Source organism: Ipomoea nil, unplaced genomic scaffold, assembly GCF_001879475.1.
Source record: "Ipomoea nil cultivar Tokyo-kokei standard unplaced genomic scaffold, Asagao_1.1 scaffold1447, whole genome shotgun sequence".
NCBI classification, from domain to species: Eukaryota; Viridiplantae; Streptophyta; class Magnoliopsida; order Solanales; family Convolvulaceae; genus Ipomoea; species Ipomoea nil.
In genome coordinates this window covers 390,404-415,297 of record NW_017617875.1, presented here as the reverse complement: position 1 = coordinate 415,297, position 24,894 = coordinate 390,404, and the positions used below count along the sequence as shown (strand labels likewise).

General features: G+C 43.7%; 2 non-coding genes across 2 annotated transcripts; one reads left to right on the top strand and one right to left on the bottom strand.

Moving 5' to 3' along the window:
• Positions 1–10,422: 10,422 nt before the first annotated feature.
• On the top strand, positions 10,423–10,512 carry TRNAY-GUA. Its single transcript is given in 2 exon segments — positions 10,423–10,459; positions 10,477–10,512. It is a non-coding gene; the product is annotated as a tRNA-Tyr (tRNA).
• Positions 10,513–10,584: 72 nt separating this feature from the next.
• TRNAD-GUC lies at positions 10,585–10,656 on the bottom strand. Its single transcript has one exon. It is a non-coding gene; the product is annotated as a tRNA-Asp (tRNA).
• Positions 10,657–24,894: the final 14,238 nt, after the last annotated feature.

Sequence of the window (24,894 nt, the reverse complement as noted above, 5' to 3'; positions counted from 1 at the left end):
AAATTGGGGATGAGTAAACACAATGTGTATATGAATTGGGTCCTTCCAAAGAACCCAAATCCCCCCACTGAAGCCTACAGCTTCAACGCGGACCCAGTCCGAGAACCCGAGTTTAGCGCAAATCCTATTAGCCTGATCCCCGGACACTTTGGGCTCGAAAAGTCCCAGAATGTTCGGCTTGTAAACCTGTAGCAGATTTTTTAGGGCACGGTGGACAGACCGCCCACTCGCCCCTTGGCAATTCCAAAACAAAATATCCATAAAACAAAAGATAGGTGAAAGAAAAAAGACAAAAGTGGCTCCAAAAGGAGATAAACAACAAAAGCAAAAAGACAAAGGCAGAACACATTACTCAACGGCCCATCGAGGCCTCATATTCCTCTTGGTCCACCGGGATGCCTTCAACCTCCATGACTGCGTCACCTTCATTGTCGAAGCAGTCTGGTGGGTCCGCGTGATATTCTTCAGATGGTTGCCATACCGGCGGGGGCAGGTCACCGGCCTCGTTTCCCACCGCCACGCGTGACGAGTGAATAACTAGGCCGCCTTGCTCGCCTCTGACGACTGTATGCTCGTCCTCCTCCGCCGCTCATCTCGGACCCCCCCCCCCCCCCCGGCTTTCTCTTTGTACTCTTGTAGGTGCGACATCACTCCTCGTCTGAACATTGACAGGTTCAAAAGTTTCATTCTGAATCTGTTTCTCCACAGCTTGCACATTCGGGCGTCTCTTCCCTGTCCTCGCATGCACCTCATCACGTGCCCCTGTATGAATTGCTCTGCCACTATCTGCGTTCTCCACTATGCGATCCACTATGACATCCCCAGTTAGATTCTCTTTCCCTTGATCCGCCCCGTCCTCCTCCAAATCAGCAAGAGCCGAGAACCTTGTCGCCGGAGCCTTCCTGTTCTGTCCAGCCTGCGCTGTCTGCTTCCTCCCATCCGTCCCGGTGCTATTTTTCTCTTGTTATCTACCCCCAGATCTTCCCTTGAGCCCATGAGCTATCATCCACTTACCAAAAGGCTCAGCTCCGGCGATGACCCCATGCGTATCCCCCGGTGCTGCATGTCCTCCGTCCTTATTGCCAGCATCGTCACTTTGTGTCTCAGGCCTGATAGATTTGGGGCACGCCTCAGGTGAATGTCCGTAGATCCCACACGTGAAACACACTAGATGGATACCCTCATACGCCACCGACCTCACTCGATGCTTGTAGGTGAACTTTGAGATGAGTGGCTTCCGGATGTCGACCTCCACACAAATGCGTGCAAACATTCCCCTCGATACCTGACTTGTGGCTTGGTCTACCCGGATCGTCCTGCCCACCTTGTTCCCAAGCTTCCTAAGGAAAATCAAGTTATAATATTCAGCAGGTAGACACGGGATTCTTACCCAAACCAGAACTTTTTCTATGACATCTGAGTATGGATCAAAGTCTGGCACCCAAGGTTTGACAAGCAGGTAGTGGTCCATGACCATCCATGGACCTTCAAACATGGCGTGTTCCAGATCCTCCACCGCTCCGAACCGAACGATGAAATAGCCGTGTCGATCGCAATCAACTCCATCTTCCCTTTCGGCTTCCACATGGAGGTGATGCGCCTTAGCAGGTATGCATAGCCTATTGATCTTCCCATCACCTTGACGATGATGGCCTTTCTCCAAGGCGCCCTTATCTGCTCAATATCCATCTTCGTTAATCGTATGGTTGGACAGAGTGGGTCGTCGGTCTCCTCATCAGGCAAATCCTCGTCATCCTCCTCCTCGATCGCATCCGCTTGCCCCAAAGGTGCCTCCATTTGATCTGAAACAGACTGAGCATACGTCCGCCGCGCCAAAGCCGGTACCTGAGACACAAGATTAGCTGTTAGATTTCTCGGTGAATTACCTTCACGTACAGCTTGCATGGCCGACATCGCGTTCGAATCTCCGTCTACGTCCAACGGTGTCTCGGGAACAAAGGCCACATCAGTCGAGAGATCCGTCGTAAACTCCATCATGGCATCCATATCCACGCCGGAAGCCTTCTTCGCCTTCTTCGTACTTCGCTCAAGAAGATCGCGATCTTCTTCCGACCGTTGGCTAGAGAGCGTTTCCCCGTTCATTTTCAGATGGTCTGAGTCAGATATATCGTTAAAAAAGTCTATCAGAAAATAAAGATAATATAACTAATAAAATTATATCTCTTTTAAATTTTTTTATAATGAATAATTTTTTTTTTAAATAAAGGCATTATAGACATCTAATTCTAAATTAATTAAATGTATATGTATTATTTTTTGTTGTAGCTACTAATTTATTTTATTTAATAAGAATAATAAAGTGTCGTACATACTTTTCATCAACAATAATGAAATCATTGATTTTTTTAATTTACATTCGTTGTTGAAACAAATTGTTTTGAGAGTTTGTCAATGACAATTGTTACAATTCTTGTCAATAGAGGATGATAATAAATAATTCAAAATATATTTTTTAAAGGCAACCATACGCGGTCATTTTATAGATAAACCAGAATAGAGTCAGGGGGGACTGAGTCCTAATACAAAGCTGTAGACTGTTCTAAAACTGTAGAAGCTAAGGTATGAACTAATAAATTCTGAGATCTAGGAATAAAATTAACTGAGCAAAAATCAAAAGTAGATATGCAAGTCTTGCAAGCATCAACGGCATAATCGATGTATGATCTGACGTGGGGTCCTATTGAGGATAGATAACAGTGTAGAGTCTGACAATCCATGTAAATTCGGACGGTGCGCTCGCCACGGTCCCGTAACCAAGATAAAGCCTCCTTACACGCAAAAGCCTCGGCCATGAGTGGGAAAAACAATATGGTAAGGGGGCATTGTACGCTGCAACGAAACTTCCATCGGGTTCTAGAAGTACCGCTCCTACCGAGGCCGCGTTTGTAGCATGTTGGTAAGCGGCATCCATAAAACATTTTCGTGGGGCTGCGGCATGGACGGTGCCCGGCAGAGTTGCAGCTTCGTCCGGCAGTGGCGGGAGTGGCAGTCCAGAGTGGAGGTAGCGGCAGCTACATCGCCGGCAGCCGTGGCATGGTGTACGGCCTTCCATGCTTGCATGGCGGCTACTGCGTTGGCAACAATTTTCCTGGGCAAGGGTAAGCAAGCATCCCAAACCTCTGCATTTCGTGCTCTCTAGATATGATAAAGAATTGCAGCTGCATATATAATCCCATTAGTGTCTAGAACATTTAACATTGCACTAAACCATTCATGGAAAATATTTGTCACAATATTGGGGAGTGGAAGGTTAGATTGTGCCCATATGGAGTTAGCATAACCACACGATACTAAAGCATGCTATGTGTCGTCTTGTATAATTCCACACATGGCACAAATGGGATCCAAATCCACCCTCTTTATAAGCAAATTATTTGTGGTGGGGAGGATGTCACTTATAGCTCTCCATAAAAATGTCTTCCATTTTGGGGGGATTTTTAACCTCCATAAAGCAAGCCATTTATCAAAAGCTCCATCATTACTACTCGTATAATTTCCTACAATACGCTTGTAGCCATCCTTAACTGAGTAGGTGCCCTTAAGATCCCCATGCCAATACCAATCATCATCATATTCAGGGGATACTGGTATTTATAGAATACGGGGTATGTCACTTGGTTGGAAAATATCTGAGAGAATATGGTGGTCCTAGGTTCGAGTATCCGGATCAATCAATCCACTTACTTTAGCTCCTGCTAATTGGGGTGGCATCTTAGTATGGATCATATGATCTAATTCATCCTGGAGTCACGGGTGCTCCCAGATTAGCGTTGAATTTCCAGTCTCAATACGCCGCCTTACTCCCCCACAGATCAGTTCCTTAGCTGCCATAATACTGCACCAACAAAAAATGGGATTATTCCCCAGCCCTGCTTCATAAAAGGTATGTTTGGGGTAATATCTGGCCCGATAAACACGAGATACCAACGAGTCAGTATTAGTTAGCATCCCCCATGCCTGCTTACCTAACATTGCCAGATTAAATGCTCTTAGGTCCTTAAAACCCAGTCCTCTATACTTCTTCGGGATACACAACTTGTCCCATGCCTTCCAATGAATACCCCGGTCAGTTCCTGTCCCCCACCAATATCTATTCATCGTTCGTTCAATAGCCGTGCAGACAGATATAGGTAGCAAAAAAACTCTCATCGAAAAGGTAGGTATTGCCTGAGCCACACTTTTTAACAGGATTTCTTTACCAGCTTGCGATAGCAACTTTTTACTCCAGGAACCAATCTTCTGCTTTATTTTATCCTCAATATATGCAAATGCTGCTCTCTTATTCCTTCCCACAAATGAGGGTAGACCCAGATATTTCCCAAAATTAGGTGCCTGAGTGACTTGTAATATTTGTGCCACCTCATCCCTGTCTTCTGTAGTCGTATTTCTGTTATAGCATATACTAGACTTATGATAGTTGACCACCTGCCCAGAGAAAGCCTCATATGTTGACAAACAATTCTTAACCTCAGCCGCCTCATGCCTCTATTAGCTTTTAAAAATAGAAGACTATCATCTGCAAAAAAACAAATGAGAGATTGGGGGAGCACCCCTAGCAACTCTGCACCCATGAATCAAACCATCTATCTGCGCCTGCTGCAATAACATAGATAGTCCTTTCGCACAGATAATAAATATATAAGGAGATAGGGGATCTCCCTGCCTCTTAGCCCATGTGTGGGTGTCAGGTAGCCAGTGCGTGGCCCATTGATCAAAAAACTATAGGATACAGAAGAAACACACAACATAATAAGTTTAATCCATGTTTCATCAAATCCCAGAGCTACAACCATTCCTTGTAGGAAAGGCCACTTCATACGATCATAAGCTTTGGTCATATCCAACTTAAGGGCTCCCTAGCCAACAACTCCACATTGCTTCCTATTCAAATAATGCCTCACCTCTGCAGCTATTAAAATATTGTCAGTAATGAGCCTATCAGGCATGAAAGCACTCTGCGAGTTCGATATAATATTCCCCATCATTGGCTTCATTCTGTAGTGATCATTTTTGCCATAATCCTGTATACCACATTACTCAAAGTTATAGGCCTTAAATCTGTAACCAGTTCAGGCATACTCTTCTTTGGGATTAATACAATATCCGTATCATTTAAACTAGGGGGAAAAGAGCATGAATTCAAACAATTTAGTATAAAATCCGAAACATCCCCCCTACCACATCTCAGAAGTGTTGATAAAAACCTGGATTCATTCCATCAGGGCCTAGAGCTTTATCAGGAAACATTGCAAATAGGGCACTCTTAACTTCATCAATCACAAAAGATCGCAATAAGCTCTCATTCTGAGCTTGAGTAACTCTAGGCGTTATTTTCTGGAACAATGATTCCCCATGGACAGGATTTCCAGAGCAATAAATCTTATCAAAATAATCAATTATAACTCTTGTCATGGCACTTCCTTCCACCCACTCTCCATTATCATTCATAAGTCTAGACAGAGTATTTTTCTTCCTACGGTGAGAAACATACCTGTGATAATAAGTCGTGTTGGCATCGGCATTTTTGAGCCAGTGTTGTTTGGCTCTTTGTTTCCAATAAGCATCTTCCTGTGCCTCCGTATTAGTCAGCATTCCTTCTAGACGTTGGAACTCAGCCAAAGAAACTGGGTCCGTACGTCCCCGTAGGCCTAACTGTTCCTTCCGAAGAGTCAAAAGGCGCTCGCCGAACTTATGAAACCGATCCCCCCCCCCCCCCCCATCGTGAGAGGCGATTGCCACAATGGAGAATACAATCCTGCAGGCCCCTTCTCTCCCATGTTCCCATGACTCCTCCACCACTTTCCTGCATCCTTCATCATATATCCAAGCCATTTCAAAACGAAAACCCCTCCTCCCTGGCCTGCAACGCTGTTCACGAATTCCCAGAAACAAAGCAGAGTGATCCGACTTTCTTGTCAGTATATTCGTCACGGAGACCTCTTGCACAATACCACACCACCCTTGGGAGGCTAGAACCTTATCCAATCTCTCCTCAATCTAGTTAGTTGTTCCCTTTCCCTTTTCCCATGTGAACTTGTAGCCATTCATTGGCAGCTGAGATAACCCACATTGCTCAATAACATCCCTAAAACCGCGTAGGAGATTATCAGGATGTGGGTTTCCCCCCCCCCCCCCCCCCCCCCCCCCCCACTCTTCTCATACTGATACAGGAGCTCATTAAAATCACCAATCATAACCCATGGTAAGTTAGATCGTGATGCCATCGTTTTAATCAACTCTCATGCCTCATAACGCCTATGACGTTTCGGGAACCCGTAGTGACACGTCATACGCCAATTCGGGAAACCAGCCATACTCACTTCCACATCGATATCTCTTCGAAAAACTCATAACTCTTGTCGTATTATTCTTCCTCCATAGAAAAGCTAAACCACCACTCAAACCATCATTATCAACATAAAACAGGCCATCAAAGCCAAGACTGCACGAATGCGCTCAGCATGACTCCTGCCAACCTTAGTTTCCATGAGAAATATAAAATCAGGCTTCTTACGTGACACAAGGTCACTTACTTCGCGAACTGTTCGTGGATTGCCCAAGCCACAACAGTTCCAACTCAGGGTACTCATGATGATGGGCGGGCCTGAGATCCAGAACCCGCCACAAACAAGTTTTTTAAGATTTCTGTCATTGTTACATCCTAATCATCCTCACCCCCATGCATACCATTCTCAGCGCCTCCTCTTAATTGCCGCCACCATAACCGGCTCGGGCCCCCGCCGGCCAGGATCCGAGCTTGCCGCAGAAACATCACCCAGTCCTCCCGGCAGTCCAGAAGCCACAGTTGCCGCCGGCTGCATCGGTTTCCCATCTTTATCCAAGAGCCACGGCGCACCCACCTTACGCGGCCCCCTCCTTTGTCCGGCACAGAGATCATCAGTGTATGGATACTCGTCCACCGTTAGAGCCGAGTCCCGGGCCTTCAAGAAATACCTATACAGATGTCCAAGCATACCACAGAAAAAACAGAAATTATGCAGCCTCTCATACTTAAAATTTACCCAACAGGTGGTCTTGTCTCGTTTCAACAACTTCATACGTCGCTTAAGGGGTTTCAAGACATGAATCGAAACCCTAATGCGATAGAATGTCTTCCATGGTGCGTCCGCAAATCTATCATCAATCTTAACGAATGTCCCTAAAAAATTCCCAACCTGCTCCAAAATCACATCTGAAGTGTAACCGAGAGATAACTCGTGGACTTGTACCCACATATCAACAGTATCAAGAGGTACCATAACAGGGACTACACCATCCTGGACCTGCTTACACACCAGCGTATGATTCTCAAAGGACCATAGTCCACCTTCAAGAACATGTTGTATGTCCGTCTCATGATGAAAAATGAACAAAAACAAACCTTGTTGAATCTCAGACACTTGCACCCCCTTTACCGGTTGCTATACAGATGCCATGACGTGACTCATAAACTCAAGCTTAATGATCTTGGTTGTCAAAAAACGCCCTAACAGCCTCCATGTTTCCGCCACCGGTTCTGTCCCGTCGGCGTCGATCTCCCTAGTCGGTGCGAACACCTCCTCCTCGTCATCAAGGACCATGTCGGCCCACCGCCTTGCCAGCCCTTTGACCGCGCCCTGTCGTCCGGTCGCTTCCATAGCTACGGACAGAAAGAAAAGCCGACGCTTCGCCGTAAAAATGGACTGGAGATTACAAGATTACCTCGGCAATCCAAGGAAGAAGCCGGAACCCTAGCAGCAAACCCTAGGGAGAGAAAAAACTTGATGATGAAGGGTACACAAATAAAATAAATAATTCAAAATATATAGTTACAATAGATATTGTTATAATGATATGGTAAAAATTAACTTAAAAATTTCTTTAGAAGTTTTCATGCATGGATAAAATTCTGATGTGTAAACTTGTTTAATCGGAGCCAGTGGGATGTCAACATTGTCAAATTCTTTGGAAAATAGTCCAACCGTTTTAGAGTACAGGTGCAATTGTATTTATGATCAACAACTTTGCAGTTAGGTCGCGCAGGTCTGACAATGATGTAAGAATAATTTTGTCTGAAAAAAAATAGTAAAATATTTGTAAAGTAATGTACAATTGTACCGTTATAAAAATACATACAAAAAATATTAATACCATAACGACCTAAATCATACCAATAATGCAAGAGTATAATTGAAATATTAAGTTTTGTTCTAATCTAAATAATCAAAAGAAGATTAATTAAACGAAAAAAAAAAAAAACTTAACCAAATTTTTTTTAAATGCGTGTTTTTTAAAGTTATTGATTTATAATCTTTGATGCATAACTTTTTATTACAAAGGAAGGGGATACCCATACAATCTATGCATATACTAAGGCTCAAAATCTAAACCTCCCACATAGAGGAACAATCCGATACCAGTGGACCACAAGCCACTTTTTGATGCTTAACTTTGAATGTTATGTAATTAGGCGGACTAATTATTTGACCAAAGTTTATGTTAAATTTTATATTATATGTTTTTTAATATATTTTAACATATTAGTAGTATATGTTTAACAATTATGTCAACTCTAATTGGGATGAGGTTCAAACCTAAGACCTTTCTTATAGAAATTAATGAGTTACATAAAGTAATTAATAAAAATATTTATTTAATCTAAATAAATGTTATATATATATATATATATATATATATATATATATATATATATATATATATATATGATAGCAAGGATAAAGATAATAATTGTAACAATAATTGTAAAAATAATATGTTTGATTTACCTTCACAAAAAATATAAAAATGTTTTGGAGGGAAAATTTTGTGGCCTTGGATTTTGCTTTATTATATATAAAGATAAAGATAAAGATAAAGAAGATAAAGATTTATTAGTGTAAATGTGCTAGTTTATAAAAATTAAAAGTTTAATTAGAAAGTCAATTTAAAAATGTTAAAAACTATTAATTGAGCCGGCTTGATAAGCTCGACAACCTAAGATGTTAGGGTTAGGGACAAACATTTTAAACTCGACCCAAAAATCTGTTACGTTCGACAACCCGATAAGGCTAGTGCGAAACTGAACAATAGTTATGCCATGGACCCGAGTCCACCTTACAAGGTGGACTTGGATCAAAATACACAATTTATATACTGAATATTCACAATTTACAGACTGGATATTCATAATCAAATTGTGAACATTCAGTGTGTAAATTATGAACATTCAGTATGTAAATTGTGAACATCAGTATGTAAATTGTGAACATGCAGTAGGTAAATTGTAAACATTCAGTATATAAAAATTGTGAACATTCAGTATGTACATTGTGAAAATTCAGTATATAAATCGTGTATTTTTGGATCCAAGTCCTCTTTGCAAGGTGGACCTGAGTCCACAGCATAATTTGTCGAAATCGAATGAGCTGGCCCGATTGATATACTTAAGGCAAATTATTATGTGGATCATGGTCCACATAGTGCTGTATGAACCAAAAAAGAAAATACATTTTTAATATACTAAAAATACATTATTTTTGTACTGAATGTACATTATTTTATGGTATACAAAATATTTTCCACACAATAATGATTGATATGCTTAACAAGCATAAGTTTAATATTTAGTTATCATGATCAAGTTGCAAATTTTGTCTTTGATTATTCACAAAGTAGCTATTTTTGTCATTTAAAAATTAAAATAGCCACTTGTAATTAATGTTTCACTTGTAAACCAATAGTTTGACTAACTTGATTAGGATTAGGCAAATTATGCTGTGAGTATGTGCCCACTTTGCAAGGTAGGCACGGTTCTATATCCATAATTTCTATACGTAGATTCATAATTTCTATACTGTAGATCTATAATTTCTATACTGTAGATTTATAAAATTTATACTTTAGATTCCAATTGTTGAACTCTGTTTTCATAAATCAGAGGAGTATATGTTCATAATTGATAACTATATAGTTTAGAAATTATAAATTTACAGTACCCATATTATGAATCTGCAGTATAAAAATTATGAATTTACTATATAGAAATTATGAATCTACAGTTTAGAAATTACGAATCTAAAGTATAAATTTTATGAATCTACAGTATAGAAATTATGGATCTATAATATAAAAATTATGAATGTATAGTATAAAAATTATGGATACACGTGCTCACAGCATACCGTTCCCTAGGATTACCCTTATATTTCTCGAATTTGAAAACAAACATTGAAGAATAGGAAACGGGAAAAATGAAGGAACCACAGCTTTACAAGTTCCAATGGAGATATAATATTGGAGTGATGTTCGATGTCCATGCATATTCTTAACTAGATATTTCTATTTTCTAACCATAATAAGAGTAGTTATCTTAGTCCTGTTTAAAATGGATAAATAAATATTATTTTGGCTTCAGCAATACATCCGACCTTAGCTCAGTTGGTAGAGCGGAGGACTGTAGTTTGAGTGTAGACTGAAATCCTTAGGTCGCTGGTTCGAATCCGGCAGGTCGGATGTTTTTGTCGGTTAATATTTCCGTTTATTCTAAAACACAAGAAAACCAAAAATTGTTGAAAACAAATAAAGCGCCGTTGCCGGGGATCGAACCCGGGTCACCCGCGTGACAGGCGGGAATACTTACCACTATACTACAACGACTTCAGTTGTTTGGCGTTTTACACAATAATATATGAATAAAAAAAGGCCATCCATCAAACTGGGATGTACTAGACAATGATGGTGGGGATAGCAAGCAAAATAGCGTCAAATACATCAATTATATACCGCCTGAATCTTATTCCAATATATATATATACCGCCTGAATCTTGATCCAAAATTTATATAGCTATAATTAACATATTATGTATCTTCATTTAATAAATTATGTGTCTATAAATAAATTAAAAACACATAATATGTTAACGACATATATGTGCATGCAATTAACATTTTATCTTTCTATGTTAACATATTATGTATATATAATTAATCTATTATTTATATGTAGTTATCATATTATCTACCTTCAATGTTAACTGCAAACACATCATCGGAATATAATTTTAGATTAGAATTTACGATACAAAGTGAACCTGATCCATTGTATAATTTACCTCATAATGCACTAGTTATATACAATGGATCAGGTTCACTTTGTATCGTAAATTCTAATCTAAAATTATATTCCGATGATGATATAATGGACCATAATAATGCATATAACATTATAAACCTGACTACTTGAGTCATCCCTATTTTTTTTAACTTAAATTTATTTATCTTTTTCTTAGACACTCATCATATTAATATATTTTGTGTCACATTCACAAAGTCACCATTACAAACTCACCATTAAATATTCATAAAATTACTATCATAAAAAATTACTATTATAAGTTCTTGTATGTTTATAAATTCTTTTAAGTTTATCATATAATTGCAAAAATATTATATTAAAAAAAATATATAAATATATAAGGAGTTAATTCAACCAGAGGTCCCTTGTCTTTGATGGAAATTCTACATTTAGTTCTAGACTATCATTTTTGCCATTTAACATCCTAGACTACTGTTTTTGGACACTTTTAGTTCTTCTTATGACTTTTTCTATATTTAGTAAGGGTATTTTTATCTTTTCTTTTTTTATTTTTTTTTCTGATTTCAACCAGTTTAATTGGTTTAAAACTTTAGGTAACCTATGATTTTTAGTAACCATATTTTTCAACCGGCTTTTAATAAAAAGTCTTAAACCAATTAAAGTGGTTGAAACTGGAAAAAAATAATAAAACAAAAATATTAAGCGACAAAAATGCCCTTACTAAAAATAGGAAAAGTCATGAGAAGGACTAAAAGTGTCCAAAAAATAATAGTCTGGGATGTTAAATGACAAAAATGATAGTCTGGGACTAAATTTGAAATTGTCATCAAAGACAAGGGATCTCTGGTGGAATTAACTCAATATATAAGTGTCATTTTAAAGATCTTAACTTGATATGTTTACCATATATATTTTTATATATTGATCTTATTTATATATTAAAAAAATTAATACCTTTAAGTGAATTTGATAAATTTGTGCCATTTGTATATTAACCTAAAATATTATTTCTGTGAACAGTTTACATTATTATTCCAAGGCTGAACCCCAACCCTAAGGGCCCCCCACACCCCGGCCCGAAAACAGTTTACATTATTATTTTTAGGAAAAATGATTATTTTAGTCACTCAATTATACTAGAATAATCAACTCAATCCCTTAATTATACATGTGATCCTATTTAGTCCCTAAATTGTTTGTTTGGTGATCATTATAATCCCTCATCTCATATAACTATTAAAATTTAAAATGATGGAAGAGTGAATATGAAATTCATCAATTTTCTCCTAAACCACACATCAAATAAGTGTAAAACATATTTTAAGTCAAAAGCATCAGACAATAACTTTTTTTTTTTTTTTTGAAACAAACGAACTGAACTTCATTAAGGAATAAAAAATCCAGCAATACAAGTAGGTGGGATAACCGCCCACGACTTGGAGACAGACGAAGAACCAGTTGCCCGAGCTAGTTCGTAAGCCACGTGATTCGCTGTTCTCTTGACATGGTGGACCTTAACGTCTCCTATGTCGCTAGCAATCGACAAACATTGCTTTACGATCAAACCTACATAAGAGTAGTCTACCACACGAGAATTGAAAGCATTACAGAAAATTAAACAATCAGACTCTAATATAATACTACTATGATGCAGCCTTGTCAACCATTTTAGTGATTCGTACGCTGCAAGGGCTTCAGCCATGAGCGGATCCTGAGTGCATGTATCTGACCGCTTCGTGCAGCAACAAAGTGACCGGAGTGATCACGAACAACCGCAACGTAACCTGCTCCATCAACGAAGATAGCCGCGTCCACGTTGCATTTGAGGACGTTTTCTGCTGGTGGTACCCAGTGATTTACGCTATTCCGACTGCTCGCCAGGCTACTAGTGACGGTGAGGGTGTCCTTCCATGTTAATTGCAATCTCACAAGCTGCAGTTGTAATCCCTCAATCAACATCGGAACTTGTCGCCATACGATTTCGTTCCGCACACTCCACATGGTCAAGATGATGGAGGCCAATGTAACAGCTCTCCCCATGTCCGAACTTCCCAGTATCGATTCAATTAAGGTCGACAAACAGTGCCCCTGCAGAACATCCTCCACACCCCACAAACTTATAGCCCAAGTACACTCACAGAAAATGTGTTCGGCCGTTTCAGACGTGAACCCACAGAATGGACAGCCACCCCCGATCCAGACCCTCTTCGCTTTTAAGTTTTCTCGAACCGGCAACACTCCACGTGCGCACCTCCAAAGGAGATTCTTCACTTTGGGAGGCACTGGTAGAGATCACAAACGATTCCACGACTGAAAATTATCATTTTGAGGCAACCTTGTTAGGACATCAGTAAGCAACCGGTACCTATGTTTCACTGTGTAGCACCCTCGAATATCGCCTACCCATCTCCACGAGTCCTTTATAGTTTTGTTTACAGGAGTCGATAGGATTTTGCGTATATCATCTTCCCAAAATAAGTCCCGTACCACGTCCTCGTCCCAATTTCCTTGCTCGTTCATCAGTCCACTTACTCTAGCCTCCCTAAGATCATCAATGCATGGCATAGTTAGTGCTGCGTTAGTTGGACTAGAGAGCCAACCCCAACCACAAATTTTAGTATCCAGACCATCACCTATTTTCCGCGCTAAACCCCGCTTTAACACCTCATGCCTCGCCAAAATACTGCGCCAAAAATAACTAGGATTCCCGCCCAAATTCGCTTCCATAAAATCGCAATTGGGAAAATATTTGGCCTTCAGCAATCTATTAACCAACGAATCCGGGTGAATCAAAAGCCGCCAGCCCTGTTTTGCAAGTAATGCCAAATTGAACTCATGAAGTCGTTTAAAACCCAGCCCTCCCCTAAGCTTTGGCTCACATAATCGACTCCAACTCAGCCAATGAATTCCCCTACCTGTACCACCACCATCCCACCAATAACGGTTAAACATTTTTGCTAAAGTATCACAGATCCGAGCCGACAATAAAAAGGTTGACATAGTGAAAATAGGGAGAGCTTGAGCTATGCTTTTAAGCAAAACCTCTTTACCTGCCCTTGATAGAAGTTTATGTTGCCACGACCTGATCCGTTCTCGAATTCTCTCCTCAATGTATCAAAATGTAGCGATTTTATTCCTCCATAGTACCGAAGGGAGGCCCAAGTAACGTCCTAAGTCCTGCGATTCCCAGACCCCAAAACAATCCAACACCATACTCCTCATTGTAGAGTAGTATTTGCGCTGAAAATAGCACTAGACTTGTCAAAGTTTATTAACTGACCCAATGCCATACAATATATGTCCAAACATTCTTTGAGTTTTGAGGCTTCCTATTCTGTTGCCCTAAGAACAGTAAACTGTCGTCAGCAAAAAATAGGTGGGTGATAAATGGGGCACCCCGTGGCTACCTTCACCCCATGAATATCAGCACTAGCCTCCGCCTGTTGAAATAAAATTGACAAAGCCTCGGCACAAAGAATGAATAAATAAGGGGATAAAGGGTCCCCTTGGTGAATACCCTGAGTGGGACAAACAGTGCCCACTGCCTCCCCGTTAACCTATATTGAGTAGTTAACAGAGGAGAGGCATAAAATCAGTAATCTCACCCATTGATGGTTAAAACCCAGCGCCAACATAATCCCCTCCAGAAAGTCCCACTCCATTCTATCGTACGCTTTAACCATATTAAGCTTCAGCGCCACCCAACCCATAGCCCTACATACTTCCTACGAAGAAAATGTCCAACTTCCCCGGCCACTATAATATTATCGGTGAGCAGTCTCTCGGGGACAAAAGCACTTTGAGTCTGCGACACGACATGACTTAACCTGTCCTTAAGCCTGTTGGCCAACATCTTGGCCAAAACTTTGTAAACAGCATTACAAAGCGTGATCTGGCGCAAATCAGACACCTTCTTCGAAATTTTTTTCTTAGGAAATAATACAATATTAGACACATTCAGGCCCTAAGGGAAACTGCAGGTTTCAATACAGCTTAAGTTGAACATAGACAAATCATGGCCTAATACGGGCCAGAAATGTTGATAAAAGGCCGGTGACATGTCATCCGGGCCTAGAGCTTTCTTCGAGGCTATAGAGAATAAAGCAGTTTTCACGTCCGCGATCGTGAACGGTTGCAACAGAGAGACATTCATCTCGTCCGACACACACCGCCACACACGCCGAAAGAGGTTAGAGTTGTTATTCCTAGAGCAGAAAATAAGATTGTAGTACCTTAATACTTCAGCATGCATTGTCATTCCTTCCTTCCACTCCCCGTCTTGATCCTTGACCCGTAGTAGCAGGTTTCGTTTTTTTGCGCGCAGAAGCCGCCTTGTGGAAGTATTTCGTATTGGAGTCCCCGTGCTTTAACCAGAGTTGTTTAGATCGTTGTAACCAAAACAACTCTTCCTGCCTCAACAATGTCTCGAGCTCACATTCAGCCTCCAATAATTCCTTAACTGCCTGCGACGTTCTATCCTCCTTTAACACTGCCAAATGACATCGCAAATTTTTTTATACAGTTCCCAAATTGCCTGGCATGTTCCCCGTTCCACCCCTTCAATTGACGGTCGCAAATATCAATTCACTACCGGAAGCCCATTCCGATCGTCTGACTACATGCCGCCTCGACCTCTTTTGCACATCTTGCGTTAAGTAGCCAGGCAGATTCGAATTTAAACGAACTCCTGGCTGCACGTATTAGACGCGTCTCTAAGTTGAGGAAGATGGCACTATGATCCGAAGCTACTGTAAAGATTTTACGTACCGCTGCTTCCTCGTGCAACCCCACCCAATTAATCGATGCCACCGCCCTGTCTAGCCTTTCCTCCACCCATGCCTCTGTTCCATGGTTTTTTTCCCACGTAAACCGATCCCCCTACATTCCCAGATCATTAAGCTGGTAGTCGCTTAGCGCGTCATTGAAGCATTCAATGATGGCGTCAGGATGTGAATGGTCACCCCGTTTTTCAGAGAGAAATGCAATGTCGTTAAAGTATCCCACGACAACCCAAGGGAGTGATGATCTGTGCTTGAGTTTTTGCAGAAGATCCCACGTAATGTGTCTCTTTGTTCTCTCCGGATTACTATAAAAATCGGTTAACCTCCACTTTGGCCTGCCTGGTAGCGTGACTTCCATGTCTATATGATTGTTAGAGAAACTCAGCAGTGAAGCTGACTTCGCATCCCTCCACAATAGCGCTAGACCACCTCCCAAACCCACACGATCCACATTCACCGCCCCTTCAAATCCCATCTTCACCCTCACCTGTTCCACTTTATCTACATTCGCTTTCGTCTCCATTAAGAAGACAAAAAAGGATGCCACGAGCGTAGCGCCAAATTAAATTACGTACCTTGGGTGGAATTGGCTCCAAATCTTCTCTCACATAGCGAACTCCCCAGGTGTATGCAGAACACAATCGGCTGTTAGAAGCTTATACTCATGCTTGACAGAATAAGTTCCTCGAATGTCACCCACCCACCCACCCACCCCATAGCACATGAGCTGCTATGGGGGTGGCAATAATCCTGCGCACGTCTGATTCTTCAAAGAGGTCGTTGAGGATCTCCTCGTCCCACTGTCCACGTTCATTCATAAGACCACTGATAGTAGCCTCCCGTAGAGCGTCCACCGGAGCTGTAATAAGACTGGCAGTAGATGGATCAGCTAGCCAAGGCCAACTCCAGATTTTTGTGTCCTTACCATCCCCGATATGGCGTGCTAAGCCCTCTCGCAAAACACCCTAACCTACCATGATGCTCCGCCATATGTAACTTGGGTTGTGACCAATATTAGCCTCCATGAACTCACATTTCGGAAAGTACTTTGCTTTCAAGGGCCGACTAACCAACGAATGCGGAGTAGTCAATACACGCCACCCCTGTTTGGCAAGCAATGCAATATTGAACTCGTGCAAGCGTCGAAAACCCAGCCCACCCCGACATTTTGGCACACTTAAACAAGACCAACTCATCAAGTGCACACCTCTACCATTCGACACTCCTCCGCCCCACCAGTAGCGATTGAATAATTTTTCTATCTTATCGCACAACCGACCTGGTATCAAGAAGACAGACATAGTAAAATTTGGGAGGGCCTACGCAACACTTTTTAACATGACTTCTTTACCTGCTTTCGATAAGAAACGATGTTGCCACGACCCTAACCGCTCCCGAACCTTCTTCTCTATGTACCGAAAGGTGGCCGATTTATTACGCCCCAGGACTGAAGGTAATCCTAGGTAGCGGCCAAAATCTGCCGTCTCTCGAACCCCCATGCATGCCGTGACCATCTCTCTCGTCCCAGTACCCGTGTTTGAACTAAACATGATGCTAGATTTTTCATAGTTGAAGAGTTGCCCCGATGGTGCACTGTAGCTATCCAGACACCCCTTAACTGACTGAGCCTCCCCATTAGTAGCCCTGAAAAAAAAGCAGACTGTCGTACGCAAAGAATAAGTGCGTCACGGCCGGAGCCCCATGCGCAATTCGAACCCCATGAATGTCACCCCGCCCCTCAGCCTGCTACAGAAGGACAGACAATCCTTCGGCACAAATGATGAAAAGGTACGGGGATAAAGGATCCCCTTGGCGAATGCCACGGGTTGGACACACTGATCCCACCCCGACCCCATTAACTTGAATGTTATACCTAACCGTGGTAACACAATGGAGTAGGAGATCAATCCACTTCTGCTCAAAACCAAACACTTCTAACATTCCTTTCAGGTAGCCCCATTCCATCCTGTCGTAAGCTTTGGCCATGTCAAGTTTCAGAGCTGCCCACCCCATCGCTCCATTCGTCTTCCTCCGCAAAAAATGGCCCACCTCCCCGGCAACAATGATATTATCCGTGAGCAACCTGTTGGGAACAAAGGCACTTTGTGATTGTGAAACCACTGTGTCCAACACTCCTTTCAGCCTGTTTGCCAAAACTTTTGCAATGACTTTAGAGGCCACATTGCAAAGTGCAATTGGCCGTAAATCAGTGACCTTCTCTGGTATCTTCTTTTTAGGAATCAAAACAATGTTTGACTCATTGAGCCCCGCAGGGAAAGAGGCCGTTGAGATACACTGCAGGACGAACATGGCCAGATCATGGCCCAACACTGGCCAGAAATGCTGGAAAAAGGCAGGCGTCATTCCATCTGGTCCCGGGGCTTTCTCCGGGGCCATGGAAAAAAATGCAACCTTAACATCGGCCACCGTAAAAGGCTGTTGCAAATTCGCATTAATATCCTCGGTGATCCGTGGATGGACCCGATCAAGCATATTAGTCGTGTTATACTCGGACTGAAAAATAAAGTTATAGTACCTGAGGACCTCAATGTTCAAGTTCGCTCCTTCCTTCCAAACTCCCTGGGAATTCTTCAGTCGGGACAAAGTATTGCACCATTTTCTTAAAGAAGCCACCTTGTGAAAATACTTAGTGTTCGAATCCCCATGTTTAAGCCATAATTGCTTAGAACGCTGCTTCCAAAATAGTTCTTCTTGATCGAGAAGCGAAGTTATCTCTTCTTCGGCCTCCCTATACTGTTGCACCGCGGCTTGAACCCTATTATCCCGTAGCTGATCCAGCACACGGCGGAGCACCGTAATGAGCCGGTCAAACTTCCGCCTGTACTCCCCTCCCTACCGGCCCAACTGTTGCGCACATAGAGTAAGCCGATGTTGAAAATCTAAACAAGAAGACTGTCTCCAGGCTGTATCCACCACCTTACCGCATCCCTCCTTCAGAAGCCATGCCGATTCGAAACGGAATGTCTTTGCAGATTGCCGTATCGGCCGTGGTTCTAAGTCCAGAAAAATGGCATTATGGTCTGACTCGAATGTTAAGAGATTGTGAACTTCTGCTCCCTCATGCAAATCCATCCTGTTCATCGATGCAACCGCTCTATCAAGTCTCTTCTCCACCCAACTTTCAGTTCCCCATCCTCGTTCCCATGAGAAGCGGGAACCCGTCATCCCTAAGTCTACTAAAGAACAATCACTTAAAGTTAAATTAAAACCATCTATAAGGGCTTCCGACTGCAGATGTGTACCACGCTTCTTGGATTGGCAAGAGATATCGTTGAAATCCCCGAGAACAACCCAAGGGAGATTTGAATGATCCTGCAATTGCCTCAGTAAATCCCAAGTTTCGTGCCTTTTAGATTGATCAGGATTCCCATAGAAACACGTAAGTCGCCACAGTGGTTTATCCGGTATGCTAACCTCCACATCCATATGATGATTGGACAGGCTCAAAAGGTTCACCATGTCAGAATCACGCCATAACAATGCCAAGCCCCCACCTCTGCCTACACGATCAACGCTCAACATCCCCTTGAAGCCCAACCGCACCCTCAAACTCTCAATCTTGCTTGTAATTGATAATGTTTCCATCAAGAAAACGATACTGGGTCGCGCATGGGCTACCAAGCCCATTAGCTCACGAACTGTCCGGGTGTCACCCAAACCCCGGCAGTTCCAACTCAAAATGCTCATTGTGGTGGGCAGGACTGAGTTCCCAACCCCGCCTTATCAAAGGTTTTTGTGTGTTCCTCCATCACCACATCCTTCCCCGAATCTTCCCCAGACGACGCATCACCCTCTCTGCGTCTCTTCAAATTGCCGTGTATCCCACTGCCCTCCTCCACCATTGCCAAAGCCGCTGCCGGTGACAGCCCCAGCTGCCACGACCACCGCCTTGGATTTTGACGGTAAGAGCCATCTCGCTCCGACCGGCTTAACCTGACACCTAGGTCTTGCCTTCATCCAGGCCCCAAACGGAAATGCCTCCAGCTCTATCCCCTCCTTGTACACTTTTTTACAGAACTTTTCTGTATGCCCCAGAATTCCACAGCAGAAACAAAAGAGATTGAGCCTCTCATACCTGAGCGTGATCCATTGGGATGTACCGTCCCTGTGGAGCAACTTCATCCTCCTTTTGAGCAGAAGATTCACGTCCAGCATTACATGGATCCTGAAGTAGCTTCTCCATGAGCCCCCAAAGTTATTATGATCCATCGACATGAAAGTGCCCACATGATCCCCGATCCTGGTGATGAAATCCTGCGATGCATAAACCGCTGGCAGACCACGAGCTTGGACCCAAAAAGGGATATGGTTAAGATCCACCTCGTCCGGCCGCATCCCCGGCTTGATCTGTGCACAGACCAATAGGTTGTTCTCGTACGACCACGGACCGTCGTCGAGAACACGTTGCATGTCCTTAGGGTGAGGGAAATGGAATAGAAACAGATTCTCATCTAGCAGGTCGACATGCATACCCATGACTGGCCTCCAAACCGATGCCACCACCTGCTGCATATGTTCGAATTTAATCGCCCGATCGGTGAGGAAGCGCCCCACCAATTCCCATTGTGATGTACCCTCATCGACAACCTGGGTATCCGGCGCCGTTAAGCCGCCGCATTCTTCATCAGCCAGGGACAGATCAGCCCACTTATCCTCAATAAGGCTAAGAGTCGGGGTCAGTCGCACTGCCATATTACCGGAGTCGAAACACGCTATCCACAAACAGATCACGAGAGAAAGCGCAAATCGCACAGTGTAAAAGTCACACACAGATCGCTCACCTTGATGATGTACATAAACCAACGCCATTTATACACGAGCGCTAGATACACTAGGGAGAAACTCCCCTAGGCACAACTAGGAGAGAGGGCCACGTTCAACAAGCACGATCGGAGACGATCACCGTCAGAGATCGTGATCGGACTGCATGCGCGAAGGATACAGAGAGTTTTCTCCCAATTAGTGCCTTGACTATGCAATTTTTATCAATTTTGGTCACTTCGGTCAAATTGTCGGCCAAATTTCGTCGAAAAATTTTAATAGTTAAAATAATGAGGATATTTTAGTCATTTCACATCTCTTTCATTCTTCTCTGACGAATTCATCTTTTCCGGTGAATCCGAGGATGAGGTGAGCTGCGATGCTTTCAACATTATCCAAAAAGAGAAGTATTTATTCAACATCAATTTTAGCATAGTGTTGATATAGAGAAGTTTTAGAATAAATAGGTACCAGCATCAGTTTTAGCATTTCGCTTTCTTCTCCGAGCAAGCCTTTTTTTGGCCAGAAAAGCTTTCAACCGGAATTTTGGCAGGAAATGCGCTGGACAAGCACAAAGAGAAGTGTAGTTCGAAGATTTCTAGGGCCGCCGATATCTCAAGCTCCCCTTACACAAACAGTCAAATGTTTTCAACCAGAATTTTGGCCATCTGAACACTAATAAATCGCTGGCGACGGTTTGAACGAATGAGTTTAAGTATGCTTTGGAAGGTGTGCTGCTGCGACGGATTCGTGAGAAAAAATGAATTCGCCGGAGAAGAAGGAAGAGATGTGAAATGACTAAAATACCCTCATTATTTTAACTGTTAACATTTTCTGGTGAAATTTGGCCGGCAATTTGACCGGAGTGACCAAAATTGATAAAAATTGCATAGTCAAGCTACTAAATTGACAATTTTGAAAGTCTGGTGCTGAAATTAACAAAGCCCCTATAGTCATATGACCAAAATTGAAGTTTTCTCTTATGGAAAATCATGATAGTCGGAGGACTAATGCTGGAATTAACTCTTTTATTTGTGATCCACACAACTGTATGGAGGATCATTATACCCTGCACCACGGCGCGCACAGCACTGTGCGTCCCGCGTCTCCCAAAACGACGTCGTTTTGGTAAGTTATGTAGGGAGTTGACGTGATTATTGTGTATTTGTTTATATAATTATGTGTATTTTTTATACAATTATGTGTATTTGTTTATACAATTATGTGTATTTTTTATACAATTATGTGTATTTATTTATACAATTATGTACATTTTTTATACAATCATGTACATCTTTTTTTTATACAATTATGTACATCCGAAACAGGAAATTTATGTGTATTATGTTAAGAGTTGATGTTTATTATATTAAAAGTTTATGTATATTATGTATTACGGAGTATGTTAGATTATATGTATTATCTTTAAAAAGAAAAAAGTATGTGTATTTTGTTATACAATTATTTACATTCATGTATACAATTATGTGTATTCTAGTATAAAATTATGTACATTTTTTAACATGAGATTTTTTTTAAAGAAAATTAACCACCAACACAGGGTAGCGAAATTTCAAAAAAAAAAAAAAAAATTCTGAAACGACGTCGTTTTGCTTTAGGGCGCACAATGCAATGCGCGCCCTGGTGCAGGATATAAATTGCCATGTGATGGATTATATGAACCCGGGGGTCCGGATTATACAACCCGAATATATGTTGAATATGACGAACGAATAATAAAATGGTAAATATTGTATTAATCGAACACAAAATGATATTACAGAGGTTCGGGACGTGTAATAACAAGACAAATGTTGTAGGAAAAGTATGAGATAGGAATCAAGTGTCCCTTGTTAGGACAAGGGGAGGGGTTTTTATATGCTACAACTCTCTAACTGCTCCCCCTAAACCGGGGGATGGTTGGATCTGGCGCTTTGACCGCGTCCTAGCTCAGGACCGGGTCCAAAGCGTGGCCCGGGGTACGCGGGAGGACTCGCAATTGCCACCGCACGACTCGGATAACGCGGGGACCCCGTCCCGGCCGAGCCGACCCCAAAAGGTCTCCACCGCATGCTCGGCGAGGTGGGCCTTCATATCCTTGATGAACACCTCGGAGTCCTTGTAGCTTGACAGGCTGCCTTCAGAGCCCACCTCGGAGTCCTTGTAGCTCGACACGGCTGCCTTCGAAGTCTTCTCATGCGCTCGGCGCTCCCGCACATGGCTGGCAATCAACTCGGCATACTTGCCCTCCAACGCCGCAGGCTTGCTCCCCATGGCCTTGTGCGCCGCCTCCAACTCTCTGCGACCCCCCATCTCGGCCCCCGGCTGAGCTTGAAGGGTCCCCAACACGTTCTCCATGGACGCCGCTCGGGCGACAACTTGCACAACAGTCGCTCGGGCGACAACACGTTCTCCCCAACACGTTGCGACTCCTCCGAGGAGAGTGGCTGTACAAGCTTAAGCGCTCTCCCTACTATCATTCATCCATAGCGATGACAAGATCCGGGTCAAATATCCACAACTCGCAGGGATCACGCAATACCCGCGACCTCTCCCTCGCCAACCACCCCAACGGGACCACGGGAGGGGACCTCAGAGATCAGATCAACGAGAACCGGCGGGAGACAGCGAAGGACCTCCGGGGTCGGCTCACCCACAATCGCCCGCTCAGTGGGTCGGCGCCGCCCGTCTCATCCCCGATTCCGACTCCCCAGGAATAGGCCGCCGCGCTCGAGCAGGCGGCGACCGCGTCACGGCGAGGCTGCGACGGGGTGCCCTGGCACCACCACCTCCGCCCCCTCCGAGGAGCACGGTGGTCCCAGCACTCACGCGCCCGCGATGCCGGCTGATGGGGAATTCAACTCACCGCGACCATCCGAGAGACGAGAAGAGGAAGAAAGAGGAGGAGAAGGGGCGGGGCCGGAGTGACAAGGCACCTCAACCTCAAGAGGATCGTCGCCCATCACGGTCACGCCGTCATGGGGGTCCTCGTCTAGCCCCTCTGCGACACCTGACCCCGCTTGCACAGCCCGTGATCGTCATCCTGGACCACGCGGAGGACATGGGCATCGTGTCGTTCCCCGAGGAGTGCTTGAAGGTCTCCCCCAAGGCCAACCCGAAGAAGTACTGCCGTTTCCATCGGCAGCGCGGGCAAGACACGGACGAGTGTATGGTTCTCAAGAGACAGATTGAGGAGCCCATCCAGTGGGTTACCTAGGCCAATACGTGAAGAGGACAGGGCAGGACCCCGCCAAAGGCCCCGCCAACACCCGGAAGAAGAAGGGCGGTGCCGGACCATCCGCATCTGCCCCGCGCAAGAGGGAACTCGGCCAACTCACCGAGGACAAGGAGACCGACCCGGACAGCCCGCCAAAGAAGAAAGTCATCCACATCATCTTCGGCGGCCCTGAGGGTGGAGACATGCCCGCCGAGAGGAGGAGGTGGGCGCGGAGTCTATACGTGGGGGAGGTCGGCCGGGTACCCCACGAAGCAGCTCTCCCAGGTACGGACCCCGTTATACGGTGTCACCGGGGAATCCATTGAAACAGAGGGCTCCATCACCCTCGAGGTGCAGATCGGCACCCCGCCGCACGTTAAAAGGTGGGAGGTCGAGTTCGTGGTGGTAAAAATCAGCTGCGCCCATAACATCATCCTCGGCCGATACAAAGACGTGTTCGCCTGGGGTCCCGAGGACATGCCGAGCCTCAGTCGGGAGGTCATCACGCACAAACTGGCGGTGGACCCCAAAGCCAAGCCGGTCCAACAGCGGAAGCGCTACCTCGCCGCGGACAGACAAGAATTTGTGAAGAAGGAGGTCAACACCCTCCTCGAGAACGTAGTCCTCGCACCTAAACCACCTACGTGGAGGATGTGTGTGGACTACACGAACCTCAACAAGGCATGCCCCATGGACCCCGTCTCGCTACCCAACATAGACCAGCTGGTGGACGAGACAACGGGATGTGCGCTCATGAGCTTCCTAGACGCCTTCCAGGGGTACCACCAAATCTTCATGCACGAGGATGACGAAGAAAAGACAGCGTTCACCACCCCTGAAGGGGTCCTTTGCAACCGGGTCATGGCTTACGGGCTCAAGAACTCGGGAGCCACGTATACAAGAATGGTGGCCAAGGTATTCAAGAAGGTCCACGGCCGGAACCTGCAAGCTTACGTTGACGACATGATCGTGAAAAGTACGGAGACCTCCACATAGCCGTCTTGATCGAGGTACCCCG